At 32.8% G+C, this 8,394-nt stretch overlaps 1 protein-coding gene across 1 annotated transcript in view; it reads left to right on the top strand.

Moving 5' to 3' along the window:
- The window catches only part of LOC144708018 (Pentatricopeptide repeat (PPR-like) superfamily protein), a 2,737-nt gene extending 2,463 nt beyond the window's left edge, over positions 1-274 (top strand). Inside the window, exon 1 of the mRNA XM_078581312.1 lies at positions 1-274. This exon is cut by the window's left edge and continues 2,463 nt beyond it. The gene's annotated coding sequence lies outside the window, so the exon portion shown is untranslated.
- Positions 275-8,394: the final 8,120 nt, after the last annotated feature.

Genomic DNA, 8,394 nt, shown 5'->3' with positions numbered 1-8,394 from the left:
TAGTAATATTTGCCTTTCTAGATTTATAATTGTGGCAATCTGACATTAACCCCATTTGTTTTGTTCCACATGCTGTTGGAGCTTTTGTCCATTAAATAAAATTTAAAGTGGCACATATGCCTTCTCCATTCTTCAGATTTAATGTTTTTAATGTCAAGATGCAAGGTGAAGAGCTCTATCTCTATGGTACTATCTAGTGGTCAACAGGATTAGATCACAGAAGTACACTGTACACACTTCTCATTGTTAGTCCTCACAATAATTTGTATGTTTTCATGCAGCTGACATCTGACATTCAGGTCTGACATTAATAACTGGGATTTTGGTTTATTATTTTAGCATAATTTAGATGGCTTAGCCAGACATATGAACTAAATCATCAGTGTCACTGTCTTGATATGGTTTGTAAATAATATAACTGCTCATAAGTAACACAAAAAGGTTACATTTTCATTTAAGTTTCAAGTTCACACAGGTCTTTCTTAAGCATCTTTGCTGACCTGAAGATGCTTAATATGATTATCATTCTTTAATATATGGAACACATTTCTATCCAAATGCATTGAACCCAATCTTCAATGTATACTTACAATAATATATCCTTCCACTTTCAGCAAAAAATGGTTCAGTTAGGACTGATCTTAAATCTTGACTTAACAAAGTGCCATGACTGGTGCTCACAACACTTCCATTAGTACTGACCATCGTGTTTTCAGTTGCTGATTTTTGAGTTACTGTGATCAATAAAGTTAAATGTTTCCCATTAATGAAGTTATTCACTTCGGTGTCACATAAAATGATAAGGAGAAAATTCCATTTATCATTAGTTGTTGGCAATTTAAAAAAAAATCAATTTGTCATGTATAATCCACAGATAATCAAACTCAGCTGCGTTACCAGTCTCCACATTAAAGTGATATTAAAATACTTGAATTTTAAACATAATTTTGTTATGGATTATCTGCCGAGAAGTAATTACCTGTAAAGGTTGATCACTCATGTAATTATCACAGTGAACATGAGCGGCCAAACTAAATAAGTATTGAGTACTTATTTAATTCCAACTAAAATATTATTTGCTAAACTAAATCATTTTCCTATTTATTAGTTTCATTTTTATTCCGAGTTCTTTCGTGAATATACGATGGCATGTCATTTAAATGAGTTAACTTATAAGAATTGATAAATTGAAATATCATTTTTTATGAATAAAATCAAACAACATATTCTTTGCTTATATTGAAAAAGTATTTTCTACCTTGAATGAAAATTCCTCAATTTAGATGTTCCTCAATTCCTCAATGAAAATTCCTCATATTATTTGCTCATATAGATTTATTGATGTATTTTATTTATATTTTTATTTCGAGATGAAATTGATAATATGGTTCAGACTGTTAAATTGGACGCTAAAGATTGAGATTCTAAAAAATAAGTTTTCACAGATAATAAGATAAATGTGTACTATGGCCTGAAAATGAGGCACAAAAAACAACTTACATAAGCCATATTAAGCCTATCAAGAAGCCCTACCTCTCTCAAGATGATGCATGTAAGAGTCGCATTCTGCAGATGCACAAACTTCATGAGTTGAGGAAGAAAGCCAATGAGACTTCTTGCATTTGCGAGTAAGAAATGAAGCACTTTCATGAAAAAGTCTTGAATAGAAGGAACTTACATCAGAACCAAAGAGTTTGGCTTTGCAATTCATGTTTAAAGCTATTTCTTGGAAAGCTCAGGCGAGTATGGGATGGAACTCATATAATTAAGTAATTTTTGGATTCTGGTGTAGTCCTCATCACATATCTGAAAAGACAGAACTTCAGAATCAGATAAAACACCAAAACATGTGGCTACTATTATTAAAGATCTACCGAATCAATCCATAGTAACTTAGTCTTCCACTATCATTTCCCTATCTTACTTTTGGACTTTAACAGTTTTTTTCTTAGTGCAATTTCAGAATTGTATATTTTTTATATTGCTTGGTTTCTTTTGAAGAATGAGATCCATGGTCGGCCCATTTTTTTTGTTTTTCTCTTTAGCTTTGGTCACCTGATGCATATTTAGCTACTCTAGCAGTAGCCAGAATCAATAGGATGAACAAATTCAATCCAAGCTTAGTTGGCATGTCCTGTTTCTTCCCCTTTTCACTAGTATTTGCACTGGGGAGTTTACTTTAGAATGTCAACATACTGAAACGGACAATGTCAACATGTAAGCATATTCATTTAATTATATAAGTCTTGCATCCATACATCCATTAAATTAACTCTACTTTGTGAAGTTTTTCCAAACCTTGATCCTAGAAGCATCAGTATATAAGCTGGGCTCTTGGAACAGATCAAACACATCTCTAGATTGTATGAGACATGAACTTAGACCCTCCTCGTGAGTTTCTTCATGGCTACAATATCTGGTAGGTTGATGAACATGCATAGAAATCAAAGTGTAGAAGTACTATCATCGTGGAGAGGATTAATAAGTGAATTGAGTGTACCGATATCCCTTATTTTAGGTTGACTTGATTCCACTCACTTGTCAAGTATAGTGATTAGGCAAAATGTTGATCTGGTAATCCCACTCACTTGTCATACACTGAAAGAGAACGCAAAAGATTAGTTTTTGATAATCTGAACATGAGTGTAAGTTGTTCTTCCTTTATCTATGCCATCCTCGATTTCATTCACCTGTTTCATGAGATTTTTAATTGTATACATTGACCTGTTCAAGACTAACATGAATTTCATTAATTTTGTCAAAACTATCACAAATGGAAAAAAAAGGAGAAGGATGCTGAGAGCCAGTAACAGATAAATGTATCATTTTCATCATATTCTGGGTCAGCTCCTCAACTGCATTACCCACCTTTCCTATATCATTTTCATCCATATCTATCCACCTATCAGGTTCTCTTGCACTAACATCAATCAGGGGCTGCCACATTTTGGCGTTGAAATTCTCCAATTATGACTCAAGCCGTGATGATATGCACATCAATCTACCAATTTCTTAATGATATGGTGGCTTCATCAACTTTACTCATCTAAAAAAGTACCACCACTTTCACTATCAGGTCTACTCTCATGATCATTCAATCCATCATAAAAAATAGACATTTTTAGTAAGATCCTTGAGCCTTTCCCATGCTTCACGAATAAAGTATTAGTTCCTTGCATAAATCTCTAATTTAATTTTTGTAAGCATTAGTCCTGCTAACTGAATAGAACTTTTGCTCCATCTCACTCTATTTCTGAAAGGTTTTATCCACGGTTATAAACTAATTATTTGTTTTATCTCTTAATGTATGAGGAAACACTCTCATTTTCATGCAATCTTAAGTTGCACCTGAAATATTGTAGGACACATTTCTCGACACATTCATATAGCTACTTGTATAAGCATCCTTATTAAACTTTACATAACATGAAGACAAAATCTGATCAAGATGGGGACATATTTTAAAATTCACATTCATCTCGATAGACCCATTGAGTCTAGGTTGGGTCTTACTCTCTGCTGGCTCGTAAAATTCCCATAATCTCATCATTATAATACCATCATTAGGAATATTAGCCATATCCTCACTCACTTTCCCAAATACATTTTCAAATTCTACTCCAAATTTCTCCAAATTCTGAAATTTTCCAAGGAATTCTAACCCCATTAAGTGCGGGTTCTCAGATCTTCTACCCACCTTAAAAAACTAAAATAAATTAATCATACATAAGAAACTAGAGAAGATTTTGGAGATCACCTACTGGATATTTTCATTTGCAGCGTCATAAATATTTCTGGACTTAAAACTTCAGTCCAAATTTAAAAAATCAAATGATTAGAAATTTCTAACAGCAAAAAAACTTTGAAATCCAAATTTCCTTGCATTCTTCGCCACACAACTAGTTCGTGGAACATGAAAGAATGAGGAAAATGAGTGGGAAGGAGAAATATTAGACATATGAGATAATTACTAAAATACACCTTTATGGTTTTCTATTCTCTTTCCTTGCCATTTTACAAAATTTTCCCCATTGGTTGAGGACTTCTACTTACAATTTCTGTTGCCCTATTTTAACTAGTGATTGAAGATTAAATGATGGATCAGGATGTGGTCCATATTCCCCTTATTTTGCCTTTGAAAGCCCAAAACCATTATTTCACCGCTTTAGTCTGGTTTGCCCAAAAAATTAGCTTCAATCAGTGCTCCACCTTGATTATTATTATCTCATCTAATTCCTGTAAATTTTTAAAGACATGTAACTAGAAAGAAGTATTCAGTAATAAAATTCTTTACTTCAGAGTAGTCAAGAAGAGTTACTTACAGAAAATGAAAACTATTAGTAATATGTGAATATTCAATTAATTCAGTTAATACATGTTAAAGTAAATATTAATAAGAATAAAATCTTCAGAACTAATCATTCATTTATCTTGCTATCATCTATCTCTTTCTTCTCTTGCTATAGGTTGGTGCCCGTGAAGTATTGCTTTGTTTGTAATAGATTATGGAAATATCCTTAAGATTGAGCACCCCTGTCTTAAAGTTCCCTTCATTTTACCATAAAAATTTGGAGGAAATTTCAGAAGTTATCTTCAAAAAATGATCTCACAATCATTTGTCTTTACTTCTGTGAGACTAACCCGCTTCCTATAATTTTTGTTATAATGTATCTGACAAACGTATTTTGACTTCCCACTGTTGTAAATTGCAGCATGATTTGGGATATCCGCGTTCAAGTAATGCTCTCACTACTATGTACAACACTTGAAACAATGTCTTTGTCTGCCTCCAATGGAACATTAGTGTGTTGGAAATGGAGCATCACCACTTGTAAGTAATGGAGCCTTGCTGATAAAAGGTTGGACAATGTCACCACTTTCTTCCATCTCATACTTCTGTGGGTAGTGAGAAAAGAGGCACCATAGATAGTGAGAAGATAATCAAGTGTTAACAAAAGCCAAAATTTGCACTCATTTCTGAATGTGAGACATTAAATCATTCACATACACTGCCATTGATGATGGTAAACACACACTATCATGAACAGAATGACCATGAGTTTGAATTGCAATAAATGATTTATTTATATACTGGTACTGTCCCCCATGCTGAAAAAATGTGTCAACATGATCGTGGATGATGCAATCTTATAGAATATCTTCTCTCTAATACGCCTTAATCTCCTAGACTTTTTAGTAACACAGTGATAACATCTACTTAGACCAATAAAATTATGCCTTTATACTTAGTTTGACCACTTGTTTTGGGATTTGGACTTTCATATTCACCACTTAATGATAAAATGAGAAATTTATCATTTATTTTCCTTAGCAGTATTTTTATGTACTTGACTCCTTAAAGTCAAGTTGATTTCTCACATCTTCTTGGAGACTTATTTGAAATACAAGACTTAGGTAATTAAAACGGCAAGAATTGTGAAACTAACCAAAAATTTGAATTTGAAAGGCCTATTTTCAAATCTAGGAAGGAGGAAATATGGATATAGCCTGGAAATCAAAGAATTCTAGCCCTCCAGACCCATGGAGTTAAATTTAATGGCTGGGAGAGTTATGGCTCTTCTATTTAATCTCTTCTCCCCTGTATTTGTATCTCCTCTTGAATTTTTTCTCCCAACATGTCATTGGAGGCCTAGTGCATGAGATTTATTTGTTCCATTATTTTTCTACAAAACTTTGAAAGAGAAAGTTAAAGGTTGATCAATATTCTTGGAGAAAGAGCACCACTTGGCCATTTTTGCTTAATTCTTGCTTAATTCTTCCACCCAGCGGTGCAGCACCATCCACAAATTTCGTTGCGGGAAAGCTGGCCTATGGTTCTATTTGTCCTTAAATTTTATTCATTGACCTAAAAAATACCAATTAAATTATTTTAAAATCATAATAAATTATTATAACTAAATAGAAATAACATAAATATTTATTTCATTTATTTAAAATATTTTTGACTAGTTTTTATTACATTTTGTTGATTTTCTCATTAGAAAATAGTTTTAAAAATCCATAATGATATGAAATATATTTGAATTGCAATTTACTCTTTCGTTACCTGCTCCTTGTGGATTCGACCCTTCCCCTATTCTAAGTAGGGAAAATATTTATAAATAGTGTTGCATAAATTAGATCCTTAAAATGACTAATTAAACCCAAGTTATGGTTTATCACCCATTATAAAGTATTTTGAAAGATATTTGCATGTTCTTGAGACCCTATTAAAGTCTGACCCGTTATCCTATGGGATTGGAGATGTTTCTTGTGTTGAGAGGAAATGGGATGCTTTTAAAGAGATTTGGTAAAATATTAGAATTGCGTGAATATCTCTTAGATGGATCAGTATTACATGGTTTACTCAATTATCAAGGAGTTATTTTGGTATTCATCACACATATGACCTTAGGTTTTGGTGTTTGATATATATGTAGCCGATATGCCAATTACGTAATCCACATACTATTTAATATTGGGTGGTATTTATTATGGTGCATGAGTGATGGTTAAAAATAAATTTCAGGAATACATGCACAGAAAGTGAATTATGACAAGCTCAAAGTATGTGGATTGATTTTGTTTGAATTCATTTTAAATATTATCATTCAAAGGATACTCGAGAAGGACATTGGAATATCCAAAAGAACATTGTCAAATTCCAATCTTATGATGAGTATCACCAATCTAGTGAATATTACTATGGGTACACTAATGATATAAAGTGAGTGGTCTAACCCAAAAAGTTGATTTAACTGTATATGGATCTCTGAATAGTAGGATACATAATTATAAATCAGGTCTATTCATGGAATCGTTGTGTAAGTGGTCTGTAAGATAAAGACATCAAACCTACCTTGTCGCTGAACTGTTATTTTTTTTATGATGGTCCATCAGTCATTAAAAATAATATTTAAATTATTCATGGCTCTGAGGCACAAAAACTCTGTGAGGGTGATTATGTAGTCAAGATGGGATTGTTCGCCATTACTATTAGAGGAAACTGACTCGAGGAAGAAGACAAATACATCACTGGATAGATTAATGGAAATATTGGAGGTGTTATCTGATCATTCATAATGTGCATTATTATTTACTATAATGAGTGATTAAATTTTCCTTAAATTTTCATTTTCATTCATAATGTGCATCATTTATTATATTAAGTATGTGTGATTAAGTCATTATGACATTCTCGTGTTAATGAAAAATTATAAATACATTGAAATGAATGTTTTAAAGGTTATATCAGAAAATTTCCACACTTCTTCGTCCATTCTAAGCATTGAAGTGTAGCTTGTTACCCCTATGGACTGGAACTTTAACCTATAAAGTGTGGTTAATCAAAAATTGATTAATTAATTTATATTTATCAGTCATTAGCTCATATATAGTTTAATAAAGGTCATTAGGCTCCTAGAATTCTTAACTATAATGATATATAATATATTTGGATGTTTATTGACATATGATAAGTCTGGAGACTTTCATAAAATATTCCTAAAGATGGAGACTTTGCAAAAATTTCCCCAACATAATGAAATTATGCCACATACTATAATTATGAGAGGCCACCCACTAATGATACCCATGTAACTGATCCTTGAGCGAATTACCTCCTTTCTCTTGGTCTTAATAATTGCTTCTTTTGTTTAGATGGGATGACTAGCATATTAGATTTATGGTATTACATTCTGATAAAATGATGAGGATATCCAACACTTTAAAGACTGCATGGATATGTCTAGAGGCCAAACATCATACCAACCCTCAAGGAGACTCACCAAAAAAGTAATCCATGGAAAAGTAATGTGATAATCTATGATCTATGTTTTAAAAAAAAATTAAGAACCATTTTTCACTAGTCGATCATTTTCATGAATCTCGACATATTCATCGATGAGCATGCTAGGCCTCTAAGATATAAGATACACACGAGTGTACTCAAGGCTTACACATTTGAGGGAGATAGAGCATATGAACATATCCAAAAGATGATTTAATGGACTTTGAACTTGCATGTGTTCAAGGAAAGCTTTTCCCTTAAAATAAGCACTACAAACATCACTTAATTTCTTTCCCATTCATATTGATGGTGCACGCCATCAAAGATCATCGACGACATCATCCGCGCCGCCCCCCACCATCGTCGAAGATTGGGTGATAAATGCTCAATTATCGCTTCTCGTTTTCATCATTCTTTCTCTCGTACTTTATGTTTTCCCATTGCGTCATTGTGTTTTCGTCGTGTTCGCAACTCATCCAGTTCGTCCTTCATCGTTGTCACGGGAAGGGACACCTCGTATTTTCCTTTGCCTCTTGTTTTCTTTTTTATGCTTTCCTTTCTTTTATTTTGTAATGGGGGATCCCATTTATATAAGGGCTCCCCTA

This window comes from Wolffia australiana, chromosome 9, assembly GCF_029677425.1.
Source record: "Wolffia australiana isolate 7733 chromosome 9, ASM2967742v1".
In the NCBI taxonomy this organism is placed as follows: domain Eukaryota; kingdom Viridiplantae; phylum Streptophyta; class Magnoliopsida; order Alismatales; family Araceae; genus Wolffia; species Wolffia australiana.
This window is presented reverse-complemented; position numbering and strand designations above follow the sequence as displayed.